This window comes from Accipiter gentilis, chromosome 15, assembly GCF_929443795.1.
Source record: "Accipiter gentilis chromosome 15, bAccGen1.1, whole genome shotgun sequence".
Classification (NCBI taxonomy): domain Eukaryota; kingdom Metazoa; phylum Chordata; class Aves; order Accipitriformes; family Accipitridae; genus Astur; species Astur gentilis.
The window spans coordinates 23,390,385-23,417,437 of NC_064894.1; the positions used below are offsets into that span (position 1 = coordinate 23,390,385).

Here is a 27,053-nt window from a genome sequence, read left to right on the forward strand (position 1 = left end):
ATCTCCAAGGTACTGAGCTCCGGCTCCTCCACCACCGGGCACTACCCGGCCGTCTCCCGGGCTCCCCGCTGCTTTTTTTTTGTCCCCCCCCCCCCCCCCCGGGGTGCCAAACCCGAGGGTCCGTGGCCCGGGGGGTGGGGAGCGCACCCATGGGTCCTCTACCCCCACCCCAAACTCCAACTCGGAAACCTGGAGCCGCCTCTCCAGCAAACTGGGTGTGTGGGGGGGGAGTGTTTGGTTTTGGGGGTTGGGGTGGTGGGTTTGGGGGGGGGTTTTTTGAGAGGCAGAGATTGAGAGAACTACCGCCAGGAAGGGAGAGCACACAAAAAGTAGCTCGCTCCCTCGCTCCCATCTTGCGTGTTCCGTGGGTACGCGCTTGGAGGAGACAGGCGGCAGCGTTATAATGCAAATCACAAAGCGAGCAACTTTCAATGCTGGCGTGGCTATTTTTGATCTCTCTCCCGAGAACGGGCTTTTTTGGTGTGCGCGTTGCTTTTTTTTTATTTTTTCCCCCCCCCCCCCCCCCCCTTTCCGTGTGATTGTTATAATTATGCCCTCCCTCCCTTCTCCGCTTGCTTCCCCCCCCCCCCTCCAAGAATCCAGGCAGCAACGATGCACCGTCCTCGGTCCTCTCCAGCGGGTCGTTCCGCTCAGGCAGAAGGTGAGCCGAGCCCGGGGGGGGGGGGGGACACGACGACGACACGGACACACACAGGCCGTTTGCAGGCATGCGGTGGGGCACTGCACCGCCGCCCCCGCCGCTTCTCCGAGCCGGCGGAGGGCCCTGCCCTGCCCTTCCCTCGGCCCCCGGGTGAGCCGGCGGCACCTGCCCGGGCTGCCCGCCTTAGCGAGCTGGGAGGGAGGAAGGGAAGGAGGGAAGGAAGGAGGGAAGAAGAAGAAGAAGGAGGGAGGCTCCTCCGTGCGCCGGGGAGAGGCTCCGGCTCTCAGCTGGGCGCTCCCGGCAGCCGCTGCCGTGCTGCACCGCGGGCGGGCGGCGGCGGCGGCGGCTCCCGGCGCGGCGGGGGCGCACCGCTGCCGCGGGCTCGCAGCTTTTGGGGGGGGTGGGCTCCAACCTCAGGCCGGGAAGTAGAGACAGAGTTTTGCTGGTTTTTTTTTTTTTTTTTCTTTCCTGGTGATTGGGCTTTTTTATTATCATTATTTTTAATCCCTCCTTATCCCCCCCCCTCCGCTCCGCTCCCCGGCGTGCGTGTGCCTCCCCCAACCCCTTTTCCCCAGCAGCTCCCGTCGCGGCGGCGGGGCCGCGGAGGGTTTGAGGGGGGGGGGGGGCGCGGTGGGCCGCACCTGGCCGCGCTGCGCTGCGCCCTTCCAACACCCCCGCCCGCTGGGGTGCCTGAGACTCCGCTCGCTTGTGTCCAGCAACGCGCACACCCGCCCGGAGGCACTCACTCGCTGACTCCCGCAGCGCTCCGCCGAGCTGCCCAGGGCTGCCGAGAAGCGCAGCGCCGCGCCGCGTAACCCGCCAGGAGCCCCCCCCACCCCTCCCCGCCCTCCCTCCCTCCCTCCCTCCCTCCCTCCCTCCATCCCTCCTCCTCCTCCTCCTCCTCCTCCCTCGCTCCCTCCCGCCCGCCGCTCTGAAGGATGCCCGGTAAGTAGCGGCGAGGACCGGCACCTCTGCCGGTGCGTGATGTGCCGGGGGTTAGGGACCGCTTTATAATGCTGCCGCCCGCCGGGGGGGGGCGCGGGGCGGGGAGATGACAGAGAGCCGAGGCGGGAGGCGGCGGGGCTGGCCGGGTGCTCCTCAGAAGGACTTTTAGCTGCGCGGCCCGGGAGCTCGGATGTGGGCGCCGAGGGACGGGCTCCGTGCACCGCAGCGGGTACCCGCCGGGCCGGGGGGGCTCTTCGCCTTGCGCTGCGGGCTGCCTGCCTGCGGCACCGCGGTGAGTACGGGGCTCCGCGCCGCGCCGGGCCCCCCCCCCCCCCCCTCACCGGGGGACGGGGAAGGTGTGGAGGGGGGTGCCCCGCCGGGCTCGGGGCTCCCTCCTCGGCTGCTCCGCTCCGCGCCTTGCGGGCGCCGGGGCGCGAAGGGCACGGTGCCCCCGGCCACCCCCCCCCCCCACCACCACCACCACCCCGGGGTCTGTGCCCCGCTTCTCCCCCCTCCCGGCTCGGTTTCGGCGACGTCCTCGGGGGGCTGCCAGCGCGGTCCGGGGTTTCGGGAGCCGCGGTGCCGCCGTCCGGGGCAGAGGAGATGCTCCGGCGGACCTGCGGAGGGGAGCAGGCAGGTGCTGCGCTCCGGGGAGCGGGGAAGGAGAGCCGAGCCCCGGGTCCCGGTGGAGCCCCGGTGGGGCCCCGGGGTCCCGGTGGAGCCCCGGCACCGCCGCCGGAGGGTGCCCGCAGCTCCCTCCCCCGCCCCGTCCCGGCTGCTCCCTGCCGGGGCGGTGCGGTGGGGTCCGGTGGGAAAAGGCTCGTTCCCGAGGGAAGAGGCTTCACGTTCGCAAAATGTTTGCTGTCAATTAGCGGGCGGCTCTGCTGAGCTCGGGTTTGCGCCCGGCTAACTCCTCTCAGGCTGGGCTTCCACTCCGGCTCCCGGCTGCCAGGGGCGCCGGGCAAGGGGCTTTTTGTTCTCCGAGGCTGCCTGGTGCGATTCGTGGGAAACGTACGTAAAAGCTGGCTGTTGCTGGAGATGTTCAAGTGGATTTTGCCAAATCATTTGGGTAACTTTTTCTTACATTTGCGATGGCTACTTTGACAATGGTGTCTTTCCTCGCTGTGTTTTGCATCCTGGGTGCGATAACTCTCCCACTGAAGTCAATGGCAAAACTCCCGATTGACTTCGGAGGAAGGAGCTGCTGGCCAGTGCCGAATACTTTTCGAATGAAAGGGACTGGGCAGTAGCCTGAGAGATGGCAAAGTGAGAGAGATGTATGAAAGAAACTTAATTTTTAAAAGCTGGCTCTTTAACTGACGAGATTTAGCTGCGCTGTGTCAGAAATACATTCTAGATTTTCATTCCCACTTTGCGGTGGAGAAATATTGGAATGGTTTCCTGACATGTCTGATATCAAGATGGACTGAAGCCCGTTGTTTTACCCACAGACGTTACAAAGTGTTGCCAGAGTAGTACCTTACACTTTTCCGGTGCTGTATATCTGTTTTTCTCACTAAGAAGTTGGAAGCAGAGGGAGACCGCTGAGACAATTGGAGGGCTCCGATTGACTTCAGTGGCCTGTGGATCAGGCCCAGAAAGGCTCGATAGAGAAGTAACAAGAGAAATGTAGTAGAGTTTATAAGGAAAGGTGTTGCATAAGCATTTAACTCATGAACAGCCTCCCTCTAGGGAGGAGAAAAATCTAAATGTACATTAATTTTTTATCCCGTTTTTAAGAACTCTTTTACAACACAGATACAAATAAGAAAGAATGCTTCTGATTAATAATTAAAATGCCCATATTCATATGGATTACAAAGAAGATTTTATGCAAAAAAAATCCATTAGCAAATGGAAGTTCTAGTTCACAGAACAGCCTCTGTTCAGTGCAGTATTTAGATTGGGAGCAGTCAGATATATAATGAAACACCAAATAAAAATATTGATATTCAAATGGCAAAAGCTAGTCTTGTTCCTGTAACCTGACTAACCACTTTCAATTGCTTGGAATGCCGTAAAAAGGAAAGTGTGAAGACACACTTTTAATTTTTTTTCAAATCTGAGTGTTGAAAGAACCTAGGAAATGTTGCATGTGGTCAACAACTTGCCAAGCATCAGAATTATGCCCATACTCCATGAAGACTGTGACTACTACGTCGATAACTGTGGTGGGTTGACCCTGACTGGATGCCAGGTGCCCACCAAAGCCGCTCTATCATTCCCCTCCTCAGCTGGACGGGGAAAAGAAAATATAACAAAAGGCTCGTGGGTCGAGATAAGAGAGAGAGAAAATATGGTGAAAGGATTATGGGTCGAGATCAGGACAGGGAGGGATCACTCACCAATTACTGTCATGGGCAAACCAGACTTGGCTTGGGGAAGTTTAACTCAATTTATTACTCAAATCAGAGTAGGATAATGAGACATAAAAACTAAATCTAAAACCACCTCCCCCCCACCCCTCCCTCCTTCCTGGGCTTGACTTTACTCCCGAATTCTCTACCTCTTCCCCTCCAGTGGTGCAGGGGTACGGGCAATGGGGGTTGCCATCAGTTCATCGCACCTTGTCTCTGCCGCTCCTTCCTCCTCAGGGGAGGGCTCCTCACACTCTTTCCCTGCTCCAGCGTGGAGTCCCTCCCATGGGAGACAGTCCTTGACGAACTTCTCCAATGTGGGTCCTTCCCACGGGCTGCAGTTCTTCATGAACTGCTCCAGCGTGGGTCCCTTCCACGGGCTGCAGTCCTTCAGGTCCAGACTGCTCCAGCGTGGGTCCCCCACGGGGTCACAAGTCCTGCCAGAAAAACCTGCTCCAGCGTGGGCTCCTCTCTCCACGGGGCCACAGGTCCTGCCAGGAGCCTGCTCCAGTGTGGGCTTCTCACGGGGTCACAGCCTCCTTCGGGCACCCACCTGCTCCGGTGTGGGGTCCTCCAGGGGCTGCAGGTGGAGATCTGCTCCCCCGTGGAGCTCCCTGGGCTGCAGGGGCACAGCCTGCCTCACCAGGGTCTTCATCACCACGGGCTGCAGGGGAATCTCTGCTCCGGCGCCTGGAGCATCTCCTGCCCTCCTTCTGCACTGACCTGGGGGGCTGCAGGGCTGGTGCTCTCACATCTTCTCACTCCAGTCTCTGGCTACAGTTTCTGTGTTGCTGCAACTTTTCCCCCTTCTTACATCTGTTCTCCCAGAGGCACTACCACCATCGCTGATGGGCTCGGCCTTGGCCATCGGCAGGTCCGTGATGGAGCCGGCTGGCATTGGCTCTGTCGGACATGGGGGAAGCTTCCAGCAGCTTCTCACAGGAGCCACCCCTGCAGCCCCCCTGCTACCAAAACCTTGCCACACAAACCCAATACAATAAGAAAAATAATCATTCTCAGTTATGGTCCAATAATAATGTTTCCCTTTTAAGCACAAGTTTGTGTTAAAAAGCAAGTATAAAAAAAGTTTGAGGTGTTGCATCTCTTGTTCAGCTTTATTTGTAGGCATCTGGCAGAATTGTCATTGAATTGAACTGAATGTTCCACTGAGCAGAGTAAGATGTTCATGTTACAATGAAAAAAAACCTGTAAAATGGACAAATGCTTCACTGATTATCCCTTCTCTCCTTGCAATTACATATGAAAGACAGAAACGTCCTTCTTAAAATGTCATATTACTTGTTCCTTTCTAATTTCCCTGTGAATTCAAATGTATCTTCTATCAAGTGCCATATAAGGAGGTGAAGGGTACATAGTTTTTGAGACATTGTATGGAGAAAAATTTTCTTTGAGCTGCTTTGTTGCTTCCTATGTTCTCCACTCTATCTGCTGTTTACTAACATACTGTAATGCCACAATCTATTTTTGTTGTTAATACTTCCATTTCAAGTCAAATGTGAACAATATGGTGATTATTTCCATATGAAGAGGTTTGGACTGGGTTTTTTGGGGGGTTGGGGGGGGTATGGGGGGAGTGGTAGTGGTTTTTTTAAGGTCCAAAGCAATGTTTAATCCTCTTTGCTTGCTTGGATGAAGAGAGCCAGCAGTTCTAAAAATGAGGATATATATTTGGAAAAATCTTCAGTTTTGTCCTGAGACCCATCATTTCAAATTCTGTATTCTTTTCATTTTGGTGTTCCAATACTTACTCTTTGTATGTGAATGTGAAAATGCAGCCAGATGTTCTTGTGGACAGCATCTCCAAAACAGAAAGTTAGGTGGTTTAGGCTTACCTGTAACTGAAGAGCATGTAAAATTTGAGTATTTAAAACAGGTTTGAAAGAAGGTTGAAACATAGTGAAGTACTGGGAATCTTCAGGACATAATTCTGACTATCTGTTATTCACTTTTAACATCTTTATAAACCGCATCCTGTTTTGAGGAATAAATTCTGTTCATCTTTATTCAGATGTATCATTTTCTAGACTATTTTTGCTGTCCCTTGCCTGACTCTGAAACATGTTTATGCCATTGTATTGCTATGGTTGTTAAGTAAATGGTAGCAAGTGTTTACAGGTCTCTTAGTATTTGAATCTAGGAAGCAATATTAGTGGCATTGTTGAGAGTCACCTGAATTTTGTAATTATTACACCTTTTAAAATTTTTCAAAATAAATTTGTTTGTTAATCCTAGAACATATTCATGAGATAATTTACTTAGGACTATATTCTTCTATCCAGCAATTTAAGAACAAAAGCCTCCACTGTAGCTCAAATCAATCAAAATATTGGTTTTAGGTTATACATTGTACATATGGAATCTGGCATGTAAAGCAGATGGTATGTAAAATTATGCATAGCATGTCTGGAAAGCCATACAATATCTAAATGCATTGCAACAGAACGAGGAAAGAGTGTCACATGCAGCTTAAAATATCAATTACTGGCCTATGTCTAGTCTCAACTGCACTTTGTTTTCGTGTGTGTGCATGTGTGTGTGTGTGTTCAGTTTTCTCTTACTTCAGTCAGGACATTTCCTTGATAATATGATCTTCCCTAGAAAAGCATGCGGATTGAAATGATAGGCTACCGGCTAAATGAAATAAAGATGGAGATACAAGAAAAAACTAGTTTAGTTTGGGTTCAGAATACAAATGCATGCAAATTAAAAAGAAATAGTCAAGAACAAAACTTTTAATCTTTTCAGGAAAATGGCCGGACACCATTTGCTACCAACATTATGTTTTTCTATATTATTTATGCACTTGGTTTGCCCAACCCAGCAAGAGCTCTTAATAGTACTTCTGTCCTGTTGCATAAGTACAGTGTTAGCTCCACACACTCTCACTCTCAAGTATTACAAGTCCGTAAGCGCAAAATTTCTTCCTGAACAAACAAGCATTACTGTGCATTGTTAACACAATCAGATGAAATGGTAATTGCAGAAAGATTCACATCAGCAAAACCCTTAAATAAATATTAGTCTTTAAGCATGTGCTGACCTCAAAGGGACCTAATCACACATTTTGTTGAACAAAGATGCCTTCATGATCAATGACCATGAAAGGTAATAATTTTCCCAAGTTTATTCAAGTGTTTAAATCTGTGGTTATAAAATATTGGCAGCATCAGACAACTTTAATTTTTAACTTCCAGGGGAAAAGCTTTAAATATTTCTAGTTCTGGGAGGGGTTCTGTTAATATTTTGTGTACTTTAGAAGTACTGCAAGATATTAACTGTTTTAAAAAGAGTTGCACAGCTGTACTCTTTGATATTTCTAATCAAAATGAACTTTTGCAGATAAGATGTGAGGGATGAAGTTTATAATGAAGGACTACCACAAAGTGAACTCTAGATATAATATCAGGAACTAATACTGCATAAGGTAGACTTTAGTAGCCAATTTTGTAAGATCCGGACATTTTTCAAGAAGGCAAATTGAAGGAATGCCCCCATGTTTAAAGTGTTGAATATCCTCAAACATTTTTAAGGCTTTTTAAGGTACCTGAGCTGATACAGAATGTTTCACACCACAAAAAAATGGCAATTCCTGTACTTTTTGTGCACTAGCACTCTTAGTCCTTATGCATCTTATTGCTTGCAACAGTGCTGCTTGAGAAAATACAGCTCTCTGTCTGGGGGATTAAAGTAACACATTTGTCCTGATATGTTACAGAACAGTGTCTATCAATCCATTTCTCTTTTGGAGATGAAAGAACTTTTATCCATTCAAATCACTGTAATACAATCTTGTATCATAATGGCTTGAACGATCTTGACTGCACACAGTTGCTGGAGTCTCCAAAGGACTGTCATAAATAAAACTATTAGACTGTATTATAGCAGACACATATTCAGAGTCTACCAAGGGATGACAGGATTTTACATTACAGCACAAATCGCTAAAAAATGTCTGCGAATACCAAAAATGATTGGTAGAAGGACTTCATGAACCAATTTATAATCAATATATATATATATATGCTATTTTTCTTTAAAAGTATTTAAAGGGAATATTAATATTAATGGATTAATCCTATGTAGAATTAAGTGGAAACTGAGCCAATGAATAAGGGATTTGTCCTCTACAACAGGTACTTAAGCTTGCTCAGCAGCGTGTAAACTTTCTGCACTAGCTGACGGACTTTCAACCTACATCAAAACCTCCCTTTGCAACCTGGCATTGCTACTATGATGACAGCATTAGAAAACTGGCCTCTCATGGGAGAGAAGTCAGTTTACATCAATGGGAATGAATTTACACTGCAACCTGGATTCTGTGCAGAGAGGTTTGGGTTTATTTTTTCTCTTACCAGATACCGTTATGGAAGGTATGACTTTTGCCAGATAGACAGACACAAGTCAGTTTGGCAAAACCCTAAATGAGCCTAGAAACAAAGTTGGAAAGAGTGGAGACATGGCAAAATGAGGTAAAAATATGTAAGGATGTGCTTTGTTGGATTTTTTTAAAGAGAGGAAAAATGTACTCTTTTATGAAAGATCCTTAAGACAGAAGTAAAACATAAAAATAAATGCAACTGTGGTTAAAAATAAAATTACAGAAGTTCAGTTACCTAACATGTTCTGGCCACAGGAGAAGTAACTAAAGCTGACATACCGATAGGACGGAAGCTTCAAAAAAAAAGACAAAAGCCAGAAAATAACCATTTCCCATGTTGCAAATCCAGATGGCCCTAACAGATTTTGTGTGTATTTGTATACACATTTATCTGTGTGTATACATGTGCATACATATACATTTTTTTTTCTTTTAATATAAAAATCTGTATAATGCCCTACTTTGTTACTGTCTGATTTCCTCACCCCAGCAGGGATTTGCTGGTTGTTCTTCCTTTCTGACCATGAAGATACAGAGGAAGATATGACAGCACAATAAATAGCTGAGAGTGGTTAAACTGTTTCCTGAAGGTAAAACAGCAGGGTCCAATGGTTCTCCTGCAGAATGTTTTAAACCCAAGGCTATAAATAATAGCCAGTGCTGCCAAAAAAAAAAAAAAAAAAAAAAAAAAGAAAAAGTAACTGAATCCTGAAAAAGGAGAAAACAAAATGAATCTTCACTTCAGTGTCTGAAGCCAATGTTACATTATGTCCTGAAAAACATGAACCTGAAAGATATTTTGCCAGCTACAGGCTAGTGTCATCTACAATCACAGTCAAGATCTTCCTGTTAAGACTTGAAAAAGCAACTACAGTCTTACATTGAAGAACCAGGAAAGATTATCAGGGAATGTAATGTGGAGCTTTTGGAAAATAGATGATGACAGTAGAGTAGAGGAGTATTTAATACAGCACTGTATTTAATGCAGTAAATAGATATACCATTTTTTAGTATTAACTTTTGATGCTGAAAAGACAGGTGGCTGGATTGAGTGGACCTAACTTTGGCATGATGTCAGAAGTATGAATTAGAGAAAATTATTTTAGGTAAATTGCTGCTGCATGTCCTCACCTTTGTAACTGTTGTATATGTAAAATAATGTCAGAGGTGGCAGCAAATCCTTCCTATTTATAATGTCACATTCCTGCCTCTTGTAAAACAATTAATCTCCAATGTAAAGTAAAACAGATTTGCAGTAGGAACAAAGTCTATCAGTATAGCCAAACAACATACCTTTATTTGTCTTCTGGTGGAATATTGCATTCATGACTCGTGATGTACAATCTGGCTAAAATAATCTATTATAAGCTTTTTGGTAAATAATTCCAAAAAAGAAAATATGACTGATAAGCTTTTTACCAACCGCAGAGTTTTCACTCAGAGGTAGAAAAGATTTGAGGAGAATTAGTGAAAATTTGTTCTAGGATTAGAAGTTCTCAGTTTGCATATACCAAACAATTCTGCTTACAACTGGCATTGCTAGCCACTCTTTCAGCATCCTCTCTTCAACGGTTTCTGACCTAAGAATGAAATCCCCTTCCTTCAGGTATAGCCGAACAACCCAGGCTTCAAAAAGTTGAGTTGCGCAACTGCAGAAAATGGAAACCCAGACTTTCATTCCTATCTCCCTAAAACCGCGTTTCATTTCTGTGGTTGCTTTCCCAGCAGTTCCTTCAGGACTGCTCCCTGGCTGCTAGTGAAGTAGATCCAGGTGAACATGAATCAATAGCCCTTTCCTCCCTTAGATATCGCGCCTACAGTGCTGTAACTGCCTTCGCTTCTCTCCTGGAGGCTAGCAGAGAGACTAGTTATGGTGCAGGTGCTTCAGAGACATTTCTGTGTACCTCCGCCTTCCACAACTTAGTAGCAAGAAACAACAAAGGATGAATTTCGTGACAGAAGCTTGACTTACCAGCATTATCCCTGAAAAGGAATTATCAAAAATGGATTTAAAAAGCTTTAATTGTCATTCAGATTTGTCAACTTTCTTTTTCTCTAACAAAACAAACTCGGCATTTTTGCTTTGTTTGTTTTGGAAGCAAATAGCATATAACTTTTTTAAAGGTATATAATTTTTCTTTTCTGCTTTTCTTGTTGGCGAAGCAGGGAAGAAATCCGTGAGGAAAAGAGAGGAAAAAAAAAAAAAGAGATAAAAATATTTTTAAGCTTTCAAACAATTTTCTCTTTTACACAATTAAATATATCTGATTAATTCCTCTTTGTTACTCACCACCTCGAAAATATTCTGTATTGAAATAAAAAAATGCATTTTTTAATGTCACTTCCGAATGGATCAAAACTTTTTATTACAAAAATCTTGTAATTGTAATCATGAAAAACTTGAAGCTGGTTGAAATTCCTTTGAAATTTGTTTTTCAGACATATAAGTTCCTTGGAACCAAAGCTGTCTACAGAAAAGATGTACTTTCATACGTTTTCTGTGTGGTGTGCTCATGCATCAATTAAAAGATATATTTTTTTCTTTTTTTTTTTAATCTATAAGGTGATTTTTTTTATAACAATAAGGAAAAAATCAAAACCTGAAAAAATGCCCCCAAAATATTGACACAAGACTCTTGATTTCCCCCAATCAAAATGTTTTTTTCTTTCTAAACCTTTAAGATTTTTAGCTTCCTTTTGCAACTTCCCAAAAGAATTTCAAAAGCTCCAAGCATTTTTCCTGATGGGGAGAATACTTCTTGCCCAGTTCTGAAGCACACATCGTTGGGTAGATCATAGTTTTAGTCTGGTGGATAAAGTGGAAGTATTGGAAAGGTAAGCAGGCACTTTCTTGGAAAGGCACTTACTAGTGCAGGTTTGCTTATTACTTTATTCCTCAAGACAGCTCATGCATTGAGGCAGACTTAAGGTGATAACAGAAAGAAAGAGGGAAAGAAGCGTCTCTTTGGCATAATTAAAGAAAACAGTGACTGGGAAGTCAGGTGTGTCTTTTTAACAACTTTAAGAGGAAAATGTCCTCTGATTGAACTGTATGTAGGCCCAGGATGTAGGTTTAAAAGACGTTTAGTGGCCAGCTGGAAAGAAATCTAATTTACTTAGTCTGCTGTGTCAGGAATTTAAGTTGAATATGTGTTGTTTATGTGACTTGACATGTATCAGTAAGTAGTGCTTATGGAGGAGACAGCTTGCCTCTGGACTCGGATGTATATCAGCACCCGTGCACTGGATCAATGTGGAGAGCAGAGCATGGAGATACAGTATAAAGCCCCAGCACGGTGGTAGACAGAAGCTGGCCACTCACTTCTGTTTATCCCCCAGGGACACAAGAGAACAGATTTGTCAGGGTTTGTCTCTTTTATTCCAGTAATAATGAGAGATTAATTGGGAATGTTTCTTGTTTAGAGGTTGGGTGGGGTTTTTTTCCCTATTACAGCTGCATTTCTGCTCCTTGCCTATATTCTTATGAATAAACTGAATGATGCAAGGCCTCCCTCTAGCCTGGAGGCCAGCTAAGCATGGCCACTTCCATATGGTTAAGCTCCCTTAGCCTCCGGAGCACAGGCTGCAGCTAACCTGCCTCTCGGGAACGGTCCCCAGGCTGGGCTAGTGCCCTAGCTGTGCCCAGGCAACCCTTGGGAAACGGCTGGTCAAATAGCCAAGATCAAAAAAGTGTCAGGGACTGCCCTCAGATTTTCATGGTTTCGAAAAAAGTAGTTCCAGGGCATAGATTCATGCCCTGGCGCTATTTAATTCACTTGCATAGAGATGTAGTCTTATTTAGGTCAGTATGACTCCAAATCCGTACACATTGTTTATTCGCTTTTCTCGTTAGGAATGAACTCCGCTGATTTAAGTGGTGTTACTGCAGCACAGCATGATGTTTTTGACAAATAGTGTAAAAGGAGCTTAATATTTGTTTGCAAGCGGTCATTAACTGCGGTATATACAATAATGGTCTGAAAGTAGTGGAAGATTTAAACGTGATAAAATGGTTTAGGAAATGGTAGCTACTTTTCTGCATACTTTTCATTATTTATAGTTATGTTTCTTATTGAATGCTGGCATCCGTTTATCCAGAAATTGCTGTTATAGGAAAGCTATTATCTATTTACAGTGCATTTGTTGTCAGAAGTTTGTAAAGTACTGAAAAATCTGGTTTAGAAAAGTGAATGTACAAGCACTTCTCAAAGATGCGTTACTAACTTTTGCCAGAGAATGAAAATAGAGAGAAAAATCCTTGTTTGGTAGAATATTCAGTATTCTCTGTGTCAGAAAAAAATAATGACTTAATTTTTAGGGTGTGGTCTCAGAAATCAAGCTCCTTTAAGCTTTAAAATACAGACATTCTCAGGTAACTGAAAATTATGCTTACACAGGATAGTTGGATAAAATTGTAATACGTAATTGTATGACAGTGGACTAATTTAATAAAAAAATATTATTGTTAGTTGTGGAGGAAAAATACATTCATTGACAGTGGTTCTTATCACAGCCTTTTATTTCTTGGTATTTAGCATCACTGTTGCATCTTTTGCAATATCTACAAGTCATCTTCTCTATTCTTTCTTCATCTTGTACCGGTGAGCTTTTGCAAGGTTTTTTGATTCTTTCACAGATTTTTGTGGTTTAACCCCAGCCAGCAATTAAGCACCACACAGCTGCTCACTTCCCCCCACGCAGTGGGATGGGAGAGAAAATCAGCAGGAAAAAAGGTAAAACTTGTGGGTTAAGATAAGAACAGTTTAATGGAACAGAAAGGCAGAAAATAATAATGATAATAACAATAATAAAATGGCAGTAATAATAAAAAAAAAAGGTCTGGAATATACAAAACAAGTGACGCACAGTGCAATTGCTCACCACTTGCTGACAAATGCCCAGTTAGTTCCTGAGCAGCAGTCTGCCCCCCAGGCCAACTCCCCCCAATTTATGTACTGGACATGACATCACCTGGTCTGGAACACCCACTTTGGCCAGTTTGGGTCAGCTGCCCTGGCTGTGTCCCCTCCCAACTTCTTGGGCCCCTCCAGCCTTCTCGCTGGCTGGGCATGAGAAGCTGAAAAGTCCTTGACTTAGTGTAAACGCTACTTAGCAACAACTGAAAACATCAGTGTGTTATCAGCATTCTTCTCATGCTGAACCCAAAACACAGCACTGTACCAGCTACTAGAAAGACAATCAACTCTATCCCAGCCAAAACAAGGACACTGATGCAGGATAGCACAACTTCAGAAACGGTGTAGGTAAATAAAAATGTTGCCTAGGAGAGATTCTACTTCTCACTGTAATCCTTCAGTACCAGTTTGTGGTTCACGGGTTGCATACATAAATTAGAGTGCTCTTGGAGGAAAGTCACCTAGCAGAGAGAATACTTTCCTACCAATGGTAAAATAATTGCCTTTAAATGCCATGACCCCAGGTGTGTGGCAAGACCGAATCTCAGGGGGAAGGAAGGTCATGAAGTGCCGGTGCCTCCTCTGGACAATGCCTTCAGTTAGGGCTCTGGCAAGCTGCATTGATTTAATACCTTTGGTGGTTTCAAATCGGGAGAAAGAGCAAATGTAAATCCTTTAGCCTTTTCTTCCTCTAAGCGATGTTTTTAGGGTATCTCTCCAGGGAATTGCAAGGGGTCCAATTTAATTATTGCATAAGTACATATGTAAAGAACCTGATGGACCCAACCTACAGAAAAAGTGGATTTGAATCTGATAATCATTATTCAGTAGGAGCTATTTGGCTTGACCAACAAAGAAATGAAGATTTTTTTAGAAAACTGAAACTTCATTAAGTGTACCAGGATTTTGAGCTTAGCTTTGGTTTGGAAGTTGGGACGATACATTAGTCACTTAGTTTGCTTTCATATTGAAATCACTGAGTTCCCTAAAATTCTTCATGCTTGGAAAATTCTGTGTAATATGTAACTCCATAAATATATTTAAAACAAATGGGATAGTATTGAAAGACCCCTGGTAAAAATCTGAGAAAAGTACTGTATGATTATTTATGATACACCTGTGGATATTGATTTTTAATTTATTCTTAAATATATATTGTACACAGTCTTACCAAAATATAAATGCATTTTATCACTTGGTATGGGGCGTAATGATTAAAGAGAAATGAGTGTGTTCTAAAAAGTTTAACTTCTTTATCAGCGATAATTAAAAAAGGAATAGTTAAATAAGAAGATCTAAAGCTGGCCCGGAGCGTCTTCGGTGTGTGGCTGAAGCATGTTTACTAACTACAACTGTCATTCGTGTTCTGGAGAGCATCCTGCTCCTTGCATCCTGCTGTAACGCCTCTGGTGCCTCTGCTTTTATCTCTTCTCTCCCTTCAGTTTGGTCTCAGGGATGGCAGCTCTCGGCTGCTGAGTACAAGTCGTGCAGTCCGGAAGACGATGAACTCTTACCAAACAGCTGCTAACGGATAGTGAACTAGTAGCCGGTCTCAAATCTGGGGCAGACACAGAATTTCCCACAAGTTTGAGATTTCTTTCGGTGTCTTTGTTCAAAGAGGAGGCTTTGTCATCCAGTCTATTTCTTGGAAAAAGCTCCAAAATTATGACCTAACTCTGCAAATCTCTCTGCAGACTGCCTTGATATCAAAACACCGTCATTTGTGGCAATAAGCGTGTCTATTAAATATTTCAGCCTATGTTATAAAGGTACTTTGAACAGATGTTAGGTTGAGACATCCAGGGAGAAAGATCATGACACGTTCGGTGACAGCGTGGTACCGGTGCCAATAACTTCCTACAAACTATGCAAAAGCAGATGTTACGCTGGCCAAAATTGTATCTTCCTCTTGACTGCTTTCAGCGGGCGGCAGGCCTGACTCTGATCCCCCTCGAACTAACCTTGAAGCTGCCGTTACAGTAACGGAGACCCTTCTATTAGCCTGGTCCTGCAACTCTTTGGCACACGCTATAGCAAAATTGTTCCAGCCTGACTGTGTCAGCTGCCGCCTCAAAAGTGATACTGTCCGCTTATAACTCAAAGTATAACTCTGTAATACATATGCTTAGTGCAGTATGGTTCTTAAAAGGCATTTTAATCTGCTAGCATTTTAGTTCGTAGGCCTCTGGGGTCAGCTTGAAAAATTACACTAATGCTGAACTTACTCTGATATTCTGGGCAGCCTTCTGAATTTTAAATAACTATCCTCAGAAGGCCACCCTTTTCAAAAATTATCTTTAAGACTGCACACAGAATTTTAAGCTCAGTTCAGTTAATAGCACACTGAGATGCAGGCTGAAATTTATAAAAACGCAAGGTAAGAATCTCTGAATTTATAGATACCAGCAGTTATTTTAGTTTTCGTTATCTGAGTATCTGGCCCGTAGATTGCTAACTATATGAGTTCTGTGTTACTGTAATTGTTAATATTTGCATCTGAATTAACTGTTCTGCATTGTTGGTTTTGTAGTTGACTGCCTATTCAAATATGTAGGATTGTTTTGAAACTTGTACAGGAAATGATCTTTTTATAATCCGGAATTAGGCAAGGTGAAAGATACAGGTCTGTTTTTCCACACAATGGCATTCCTTAATCCATTCCCTTATATGTATATAAGAAAAAAAACAAGATTACTACCTCTTTGTCTTGAGAGATTTATGTATTTCATATGTAGTTCATCCAGTATCTGTTGCTTCTCCCAGTGCTCTACTTCTGTTGTTACTGAGTCTCACCACACAGCGATCCTCATGCCCCCCAGCCTGTGTTTTACAGCTTCTTCCTCTGCTGTGGCCTCTTCTATTGCAAAATTGAATCCGATGATCCTTGCTTGTCCAGCCCAAGCCATTGGGCTCCTCCTGTGGTCCTCTACCAGCTACCTCCTCTGGTCTGACCCTGCCCGCGCCCTCAGACTCTTTCCAAACCGCAGATTGCAGTGGGCATCCAGCCATGGAATGGGACCAGCTTTTGGGCACAAAATAAACCCCACTGCTTCCAGGCAGGGACTGCAACCTGTTAGCCATCTGTTCTGCTGGACCATTAGGGATAAAGGCTACCCAGAAGTAGTTTTTAGCAAGGCCTTCAGCAAGTGTACCCTTCTGATTTATCTGAACCCTCTCTTGCTTACAGCCTTAGAGGCATTCTAGACCTAACCTTCTCTGTGCAGAGATCAACTTTTGGAAAAGCTGAAAACAGTTCCCAGCTCACAGCGCATCTTCTTACTCAGCTTGGCTGGAGCTGTTCTCCTTTGGGAGGAGGTCTTTTTGAGCCAGAGGGAAAGGAAGGATGAGCTCAAAATATTCCTTGTTCTACCAGCTGCCGCCAAATGTATTCATCTTCCCCCTGAGGAACTGTGAGTCCAGATCCATTCGCACTGTGCACCCTGATGAGACAGAGTGACATCTTCCATGATAGGTGATGAGGCTGCGGTTCCAACCTCTTTTTTTTTATCACATCTAATGAAGAATGCCAAAAGAGATGTGTTTCACTGTTGTGCTTTCGGGAGTAGAATGAAGTAAAAAGCCTAGGAGGGCAGCTACAGTGAAATCTTGCAGCATTCCATGTGCCTGGACTGGGAGAAAAAGAGATTCTTTGGCTTCCCAGGTAAGTCACGGTCTTTTCTGAGTGCTCCAGCAGGCTCTAGGAAGGAGGTTTACGAACTGCTCATCTACCCTGTGTGGGAAAAGACTTATTAACTTCGGCATGTGTCCAGCCCTTTGCTAGCTAGCGAAGAGTTTCTAGAATGCTTCTTCGGCTCCTTCTATGACCGTGTGTCTTATTTTTAGATTGGCAGCAAAATGTGCCTGGCAGTGACATCTACAAGCTATTCTTTCTGGGGCTGAATGGTTGCTTTTGTGCTAGATGTGTGATGCATAATACACCAGTTCTGTTCTTTGAGTAGAAGGAGGGCAGGGTTTGCTTCAAAGGGTTTATTTTATCCCTGTCCTGGTCTAAAATCATTGGCTCCTTAGGAACTGGGTGACATTTTTGGTTGTTAGTTGAGGTAGATAATGGTTCTGATTCTCCACAGGAGCCTGTTGGTACAAATATGCTCCAAATAAGAAAGTAATGGTAGTGCTTTATATTATTTACAAAACAAAACAGAAGGAAAAATAAGATTATACAACTCCACACATAATCCATTACTTCAGTATACAAATTGTTCTGTTAATATCTATAAGCATGCAGCTGTATAGAAGATGTAAAGTTATATCAAGAAATCCCTATGTCTTTTGACGATTAGACACCTCTTTTGAGAGTTCTGGTTGGAGTCTTTATGAGGACTGAGTCCTCCTGTCAAACTATTCTGCTTGATTAGTTGCCCATTTTTTTTCATTTGAGGATATCTTTGCTGCAAAAAAAAGGATCAAAATGGTATTTCATTGCCTTTTTCTTCCTCTTGGGAAATACACATAGAGTTGCCTCTCTTCTTGTGAACTGAAATTGTGATAGTTATCCAACAGATTCAGGTCTTGAATAATGAAATACTGTATTACTTGCTTTCATCATGCTAAGTGATCCATCTCAATTCTTCAGTTATATGAAGAAGTACCTATGCTTTCTTATCCTTTCCCCTCTCCCAGACTATGACACAGAATTTCAATGTCACAGGAAGAAAATAACATTACATCTATGCAAAAATGATCTACTTTATCATACATCATTCTCAGTTGCATCACACTTTCACCTTTTTCAGAACTAGATGATGAATTAACAAATTGGTGTTTGTTCCAATCATAATGGAAAACTGTGACTACTTAACATGCTCATGCCCTCCCTGTAACTGAAATTTGCAAATATTAATGAGATTATACCACTGTTCTGTCAATAAATATTATCAAGTGAGTTCATTTATGTGGAGGTCTTGGGATTTCTGCAGAATGATTTTGCATTGCCACTCTAAAGATTTCATTAGAAATCTAACAGATCCTGACTACCTTTTTTAATTAACTCGAGTCCTCTTAAACTTTATATAACATGTCACCGGGTATAAACTATACAGCTCTTGCACACGGAAGGAGAGAGGGATAACGCACACAGACGTGGCTGTTGCTTATGAAGAGTTACAACTATTCGGAGCCTTGCGGTTGCTTCCCTTGCTGAAAATAAGAGAATGACAGATAATCTGGATCTACTCCACGTGTAACTTGTTCCTGAACAAATATATGTCTCTTCTGGGCAAAAACCATCCAGCACTATCTCTGGGACACATACCCTAAAGCTTCTGCCTAGTTCTTATGTGGCAGCTTTGCAATAAAAAGTGACCCTGTGGTTAACAAACTCCTTAGCTACTTGTGCAAGGCTGCTGGAAAAAAGATGACTGCCTTTACATAGAGCCTGGCCCAGGCAAAGCTGAACACGTACGCACACGGAGAACAGGAACACTGTATGTAATAGCACTACTTGGTGACACCTGCCATAAAAATATCTTCATTGGGGTCGTTCTAACTACCTTAGTTATGTTTAATAACTGTGAGGAGTCAACGCGCGGTTTTGAAGGGCTTATAAGTTTCTGAAAATCTCCCTGAACTGAAATTTTCAAGATGGGCCTATTGCTGCAGGTAGCTGAAAAGTTCAAGGAAAACTCCACAATCATGTTAATCATTAAAAAGTGGGAGACTTGAATATTTTTAATGCTTGTGAAAACTGAAACTCCCAGGGCTGGGAAATTGAAAAAGTTAAATCCAAAACCATCACCCAAATAAATCTTTCTTAAAATGTATTTGGTCATTCCAGTGACATTTGACTGAGCTCCAGCTTTTCAAAAAGTATATTGTGCAAGATTTTTTTCTAAACTTATAAATAAAAGTAGTTCTATATATTTTTTTGTAATTATTTGAAATATACCGAGCATTCAAAAGAATGAGGGAGATCTCTTGTCCTCTGTATTGGGCATGAAGGGTGTCCTAATGCGTATTTTCAGCTTTTCATTGAAGAAAAATGTTGTCCTGTGGATTGCTTACAGAAAATGGGAGAGTCTATATCTGAGACAGGCAGTCAAATGACAGTGTGTAATACATAGTCAGCATATTTCAAACAGAGAAATCTCTTTTCTCTCTTTACCTTCCTCTCATGTTTTCCTTTAAAACAACATCACCAGATGACCTTGGAAAGATCCTACTAAAAGTCCATCTAGTGAGAGAAAATTAAAGCTGTCATTGTGCAAAAATGTAAACTTAGTAAAAATAACTTTTATTGCAGGTATTACGTCCCAATTTTCTGTGCCCTATGTTTTAAAAAAGGTTAGACTAAATTATCATATTGTTTCCTCCTGACCTTAGAATCTGTGTCAGCGCACTTCATTTTTTATTGGAACCTGGCACTGGCATTTATCTGGTGCTTCTCTGAAGGTGCTATCTTTTATTTTTAAATAAAAGCAGAAAATGGGGGGAGGGGGCTGGGGACGGGGGGGCAGCGCGTAAGTCTCTAGCTGTGACCATGACAAAGAAAACTTAAAAAAAAAACCACCTAAAAGGAGTTAAGATTTTGTCTTTTTTGGAGAGAGAGTGATTGGCACTTGGATTTTACTACTTGACATAGTCTAATTTTAGGTGTGAATAGTCATATTGCAAAGCTTTTTGTATCTGCACTGCCCTGAATTCTCCTTTGTGATGTGCAAGAATTCTGGCTCCATTTCTAAGTGCCTGAACCCTGCTACAAAACTAAGCCATCCCATATTTTTTTCTGGTTAATTGAGAAACAACTTCTGTGCTATAGGAGACTTTCTGAAGAAATATGACATAAAGATAATTTAAATAAGGAGGCATTCCAAAAGTAATCAGTATCCCATCATTCAAATAATTTTCCTGGTGATACAGAATCATCAAATCATGGTGTGACTTTCAATACCATCTCTGAATTGCTTTCATACCCAGAATGTTTCCCTAGTATACTCATAGAATTTTCCAAAACTAGATCTATGGCTAAACAGTATATGAGCTAAGGAATTATTCTGAAAACATTAATCTTCTTCATTGCATTCATTTCAGAGAAATAAGTAGGGAATTAATTAATAAAATACATTCAAAAAATGATTGCGGAAACCATTACAGTTGATTTCTCTGCCATATTCCAGGACCTCTTCTTTTTTTTTTTTTTTTTTTTTTTTTTTTTTTATAAGCTTTATATTTTAGTGTAATTATTCTACAGATTACCAAATCCTATTGAAACATTCAGTGCAGTGTCAGAACGAGGTAAAGATGAGGCTCTCTCCAAACTGTGCCTGCACAAGGTGATCTTCACTGTGAACTTATAAAAATAGCTGCTCTTCAGTTTTACTTGATCATGTATTCAGAACATTATCACATCTGTGTTTTTCATAGGAGCATGTCCACGGGCTCTGCTGCTATGGACATCCTTACATGAGATTAAATGCTTAGTTGCATATTTCAGTCTTTTCCTTTCTTTACATATATAAACCAATTCATGCACAGGCATATATTATATTTCATCATGGACTGAGTTTTGGAAAGGTGTTCAACTACTGCTACTGTAATATTTAATACTAGTTTTTAAAATGGTATCTTTAAGTTTTTCCAGTGTAGGAATTGGAATCAATTTTTTTAGACTTTTCTATCATTAAAACTCCTTACTTAGTACATTACTGTAGAATGTACATTTGGGCAAATTAGGTTTTCATCTCAGTTATTGAATTTATTTTCCTCCCTTTTATATATCTGTGCATTTTTGTTTTTTCAAAATGTGCTATTCCCAATAATTTATAAGAAGGCATAAGACTCAATGGTACTGAAAATGTTCAAATACTCAGTAGAAAAGGACGCTGCTCCACTAGTGGGAGGGAGACGTCTGTGCTAGAAATGGTCAACAGGTCCTGCCATTTTTTAATATGATAGAAACCACAGGCTTCTCTCTGGTAAGACAGACACTATTTCATAAAACTCTCTCATCTCACACACCTACCAGTTGAGTATGTGACCAGTGACTGGAACAAATGAATTTTATTGGACATTATGCTATAATTAGGCCACTCGATTTCCAAAAAAAAGGGACCTGCTTTTCAGGATATTCTTTCACAACATGAACTTTAAAAATATTTTAAATCAAAACATGAGGCAAAAACCCCACACCTTTACCGTTTCCAGCCTAAGGACTCTTCAGGTATTTCCTGCGTCTAACGTGAGAACTAGCTGTTTACTCTTCCTATGGAAGTTGGGTGCTCCACAGTGTTTGCTTGTTAGAGGAGGGGTAAGGAGGAGAATGTTGCATTTCCCATTCCCAGCAAGGTAAGAGGAGCGTGGTCCCATGATCGGAGCATTACTATTACTACATGTAGAACCTTTGCTAGTTTTTGCACAGCATCCAAACCCTCGGGTGCCCGGGGCACGTTCCCACCCGCTCGGGGAGGAGGGTGTCCTGCGGCCGGCCGGGGGGAAGACCCGTGGTGGACACCCTTCTCTGCGGCGTAAATGTGAACTCCTGCGGCTGAGGAAAAGGGTGGAAATGCCCCGAGGATGTTGGGAGGAGCTGGCAAAAGGGCAGGGTGTCAAATGGAAGGAACAGGCGGTGAGTCTTCTGGTTCAAAATCGGCTTGTGTGGCTAGCGGGACCTGTAGGTACCGACTGACTAAGCGTAGTTTTTCAAGCACATTTTGAGGCTGGGTTAAAAGAAAGGCATAGGAAAGAAACCAGATTGGCAGTCTGCTGGTGATAGCTGCATGATTTTCAGTACTTTCTCAAGAGAGCCTTGAGAGAGAGAGAGAGAGATATAACAGGGAAGGAGTTTTAATGTACAACCAAGCAGTAAACCCAGCTCCAGACCGTAATGTCCCCCCTACCGGGAATTACCAGTACCTTTGATGAGAGGCCTCCCTCTGCCCGTAGCACCCGGTGTCTGTGATCCGAGATAGGTCCCACCTTGGGTGAGAACGTGGGGAGACAGCGGGCTCTCCGCGGGGGCGGCTGTCCTCGACACGAACCCCTGTGACGCGAGCCGCGCTCCCAGCGTGACTGCAGTGTAGACATCCCTTTGAGATTCCCAGGTAGGACAAATTTTCAACAGCTGCCTTAGTAGCTAATTAGCCCGGTGCATGCTTTGATATGTGGTTCAGTCACTACATGATAAAAAGTCTTATTTACATATTTTCCACCTGTAGCCTCTTTTTCTATTAGCCTAGGGTTTCTGAAAGTGTAATATAATGCCAAGCTTTCCCAGAGTGATAGCGTGTTTGAACCGGTTCTATTTAAAGCACTCCAATTTTATACTATTAAGACCCAAACCAGATGCCTCCCAATTTTTTATTTTTTAACTGTATTAAGTTTTCACCTTGCTTTTCCTTGAGTCTTCTTTCCCGGGAGGAATTCAGAGTAGTCCAGTGCAATAGAAGTAATAAAAGCATATCAGCCTGATGGAAGTGACTTTTTCTTTCTATTGACATTGAATATAAAGAGGAGATATTCTGTATTTCTTTGTTCTTTGTTTAAAAAAAAAAAAAAAAAGGAAATAAAAGGACCAGGAAAGTTAATATGTTTCTTATTCTCTTGATGTCATTTATACTAGGTTGTTACTCTGAGGTCTTAAACTCAGAAAATGGCTGTGATGGGCAAGGGTCCGGCTGAGTCCTTCCTTGCTTTGCAAAATTTTGGGCTTTAATTTCCTTTGCATATTTATAACTCCTCTACAATTGTACACAAGTAACTGATATTCCTGCTAAATCCTGGCAGTAAATAGGTTTGCATAGTAAGTTGGTACTTGAGTTTGTGAAGGAAAAAATAAGAACAAAGAGGAAAAGACAGGAAATTGCTTTTGTGATGTGGTAAAGTACTTCAAAATGATCCAAAATCAAACCATCCCCACGGTGGGGGTGTTTCTCCTAGTCAGCTACACGCTGTGGCATTCCCACGTGATAGTGGGCTGTCATTTACCACAGAAGCTTAACCTGCCATGCATTTAAGAAAAAAACCGTAAAATATACTTTTTTTTCCTTTGCTGGTCTTCCTCACCCACTGTAATAGTTGCTGAACTTTCTTGCTTCCTGTACGGGCTCTGCAAACAGGGCTGAGGGTTATGTCACAGGGAAGGAATGAAATCCCTGCTTGTTCCTACAGAAGAATGCTGGATCTCTTCAGCATTTTGCACGCTCCTGCACAGTTCCTAGTGTCATACGGCCCTGCCCCTGTGACCGACTGCAGCCTGCAAAGTGACTGTCACCATTATGTTGTTGACATACTCGCTCTTTCTGGCATGAAAGTGTATACTAGCTGCATCGAAACTAGGGGACCTGATAATTTTTCCAGCTCAGAAGTTAGAGGTGAAAGATCTTCTCCTGGCCAAATATTGAGGGCAGGCGTGAATGCAGAGCAGCACATGTCACCGAGCTCCACACCACAGAATAACTTCTCCCTCCAACCACCAGCAGCACGACATTTTCAGTTGACTAGACACCATAAACTCATCCGCTGTGGGTCTGCAGCAGGCCAGAACCATCCATTTCCATATAGTTATTAGCATCTTCTTTCTGGACTGGAATGGCCTTGTTAGTTTGCCTGTCCTAGGAAATCCAGAAAATATCTCTTTTCTTTAGCTGTGGAGTCCTTGCCAGTCATTCTATGCCTGTAAGATGACGGTGTGATGGGACACGTGTGGTTTGGCAACACAGGAGCCTGGAATTGGGTTTGTCCCACACGTGCAGACACTCTGGTTCTGCTTCTGTCTGGACTGCAGTGCGGGTGCACCCGGGGGACAGGGGAGATTCCTGCCTCAGTGCCAGACTTTGTGCACCGGGAGAGAAAGACGAGGGAGCGAATTAGCCTGACAATCCCTGGGATGCTATAAGTTTATGTTTGAGTTTGTTACGCATGAATGACTAATTTCTTAGAAACTAGTTTTTCACTTTCATAATGTCTGTAGTAGAGCATAGCTCCCCAAGAAATCCATTAGTTGACTTTAAATATCTAAACATTTTTTTGAATAATTCCATTTGTCTACAGATCCTCTTAGACACAGGCAAAAGGGTTTTTTTAAACATTAAGTATTAATTTTGTAATTCATGTATAACTTTCCATAATCATGTAAATGTACATTCTAATTAACAGCGTAGAAATCAAATTATTCTCTTAATCCGTGACATACCATTAAATCTGATATTTTAACCATGTTGAACTATAATTAGATGAAATATAATTAGATCAAAATACTGTCCTGAACATTTGGTATAAAAGGAAAAATACATGGCTGCTTACATATGCACCATTATGATAAATTTATTACAAAAGAACAGAAGCTGGTGTATTCTAGGTTGGTTTAGCGGTCTTGTTCAGAACATGGCAGGAGGAATTTAAAAGGAGTTCTCTATCAGTTTTATCCGAATTATACATAATGAAACTGTCAAATTGAGTCATTAGTATACTAATTTTGGCTCTCTTAATAACCCTTTTTGTATTGTGTAATCTTACACAATCTTACAATGATGGGGAATGTATATAATTGTTGGTTGCACTAACAGCTTGTCTGTATAAAAGGAGAACAGATTTGCAAAAATAGCCACTGCTTTCAGTTGTGCAGTTTGAGAAACTGTATTTAGTCATTCAAAACCAGGAGAAACCAAAATTAGGGATCATGACGTCAAACCAGTAACTTGCCTTTTAACCAAGCTGTAAGCAAGTAAGCAGCCATAGAACAAATGGCAAACACTTAAAAATACTAGGAAAGTTTTGAAATCAAGACCTCAAATGTTCCGGGACATCACAACCAGGGCACTTTGCTTTCAGCCCTCTTATATGGATGCATTATGATTCAGACTTCAATTACACAAGTGCATAGCACTTTTTCCGAAGGAATCTTGACTCATTTGGTATGATGAATAGAATGGGCTCTCTAATGAGCAACTTTTCAATTCTCTTTTCTTTTTATTGTTTACTGAGTGAACCTGTGCCTCATTCATTTCATGCTATCAGGGTCTTATTCTGAAGACAGAAATCCTGATTTTCTCACTGGCTTTTTCCCCTGTTCATTGCTGTAATTTACAAAAGTCACTGATGTAGTTCTTAATTTTCATAAACCCTGGTGAAGGAACAGTTTATCATTAGTCCATTTTCACAGTTCAGAACTGAAGCTCACTTGGATGTTAGGATATGAACTCAATTTTGCTGTTCAGCTTGAAATTCTGCAAAAAAGGTATGAAGAGCTCAAAGGGAAAAAGAAGGAAGGAGGTAGAGAAGACAGCTGGATTCTTTCATATATTAAAAAAATAAACCTTCTGAAGGAACATGCTAGCTGTTCAAGTGTTCGCTTCCAGAATACAACTCATTCAAGTAAATTTCTCATGTTTAAAACCAAAACCAAAGAGTTGATTTTTCTTTCCTAACAACAACAAAAAAATCCAAAACCCACACAAACACAAACCACAAAAACCCCAAGCAAACAAATTTGAGAGCTCTACTTATTGAAATAAGGAATTCTGGTAGTCTCTGTGTGTTGGGAGAGTGCAATGGTACCTCTCTAATCCATGAGGTTGTAACCAACTCAGAAAATGTATGAGAGTAGACGGAGCTGTCATTGGGCAATATGTTATACTACTAAAATGGTAGTCTAATTTTTTAAATATAGATTGACTCATTTATTTAGTTATAAGCTTTACTAGAGTCCATGCAAGTCCTAACCAAGAACAGATCTAGAGGTCGATCTAAGATCTATATTGAAGATCTATTATTGTTTCAAAACGTTTGGAATTTAAATGCTGGCCTTTTTTCCCTACATATTTGAAAGGTGTATTTCATCAATATTCTGGATGTATATAATACATATTTTCAACAATTATTTTGAATTCCCTTGTTTCCACATAAATCATATTAGAAATAGCAACTGTATAGGCCTTCTCCCCTGCCAGGAGTTCTTTGTTTGAAAGGAGCCTTTTGTTCTATTAATTATGTTATTAATTTCCAATTACTCAATTTTGATGCAATTAAAGAATTAAAAAAAAAAAAAAAAATCCAAGATCTTCCAAGCAATTGTTACTAGTGGTGCATCCTTGGGGCTTTTGGGGTTGGTTGGTTGGGTTTTTTCCCTCTCATAAGGAAGTAATGAAACAATGCCCTAGTATGACACTTTGGTTTGTGTCCATATGAGCATTACTCTGCAAGGTCCTTAACCTCTCATGTCATAGGAAGAGTATGCTATGGTACTTTTTACAAGAGCAAGGATGTTAAACTCTGGTGTCCTGGCTATGCTCAGGTTGATTAATTAATATTCTGCATAGTTTCTCTGAAATTTGAAATGAAAATATTGTTCTTTATTTAGGCTCATAGCAAATATAGTTTTGCATGTACATCGCCCTCCAGAAAAGACTGCATTTCTTTTTGCAGTTTAATTTTATGAAGCCTTTTCAACTTTGAGGAAAAATAATTGTAGAAATGTTAGCATGTCACAAGAAACTATGGTTGTCTATTCAGAGCCACGCTTACTTGTTGCAGAATGTCAGATCTTTCATGGTAAATTCAACTTCACGTAGAAGACCAAGATTTAAATGAGACATGGGATGGTACATATGGTACAGTAACATGGCAACGTTTTCACGTAAGGATGAACCAAGATGGATTTGGAGATTCCTGTGACCTTACTGACCCCTGTGAGGACAGGAGCAATCAGAGTCCTTGAGCACAGATGTGCCCGGGGTTGCTAAGTGGCGTTCTCGACTTGGAGGGAGACGGCGTGTTGCACACACTTTCCTTTCTATTGAACGGCACAGCTGGCCTGCGCAGAG

The 27,053-nt window shown here is 42.4% G+C and overlaps 1 protein-coding gene across 5 annotated transcripts in view; it reads left to right on the top strand.

Moving 5' to 3' along the window:
* The first annotated feature begins 591 nt into the window (after positions 1-591).
* The window catches only part of HS3ST5 (heparan sulfate-glucosamine 3-sulfotransferase 5), a 198,018-nt gene continuing 171,556 nt past the window's right edge, over positions 592-27,053 (top strand). Inside the window, exon 1 of one of the 5 annotated variants that reach the window (XM_049817749.1) lies at positions 592-661. The gene's annotated coding sequence lies outside the window, so the exon portion shown is untranslated. Of the gene's footprint in view, positions 662-1,583; positions 1,607-1,727; positions 1,899-16,837; positions 16,940-27,053 lie in introns of those variants that run through there. The other 4 variants (XM_049817751.1, XM_049817747.1, XM_049817750.1 and 1 more) reach the window with 4 other exon arrangements.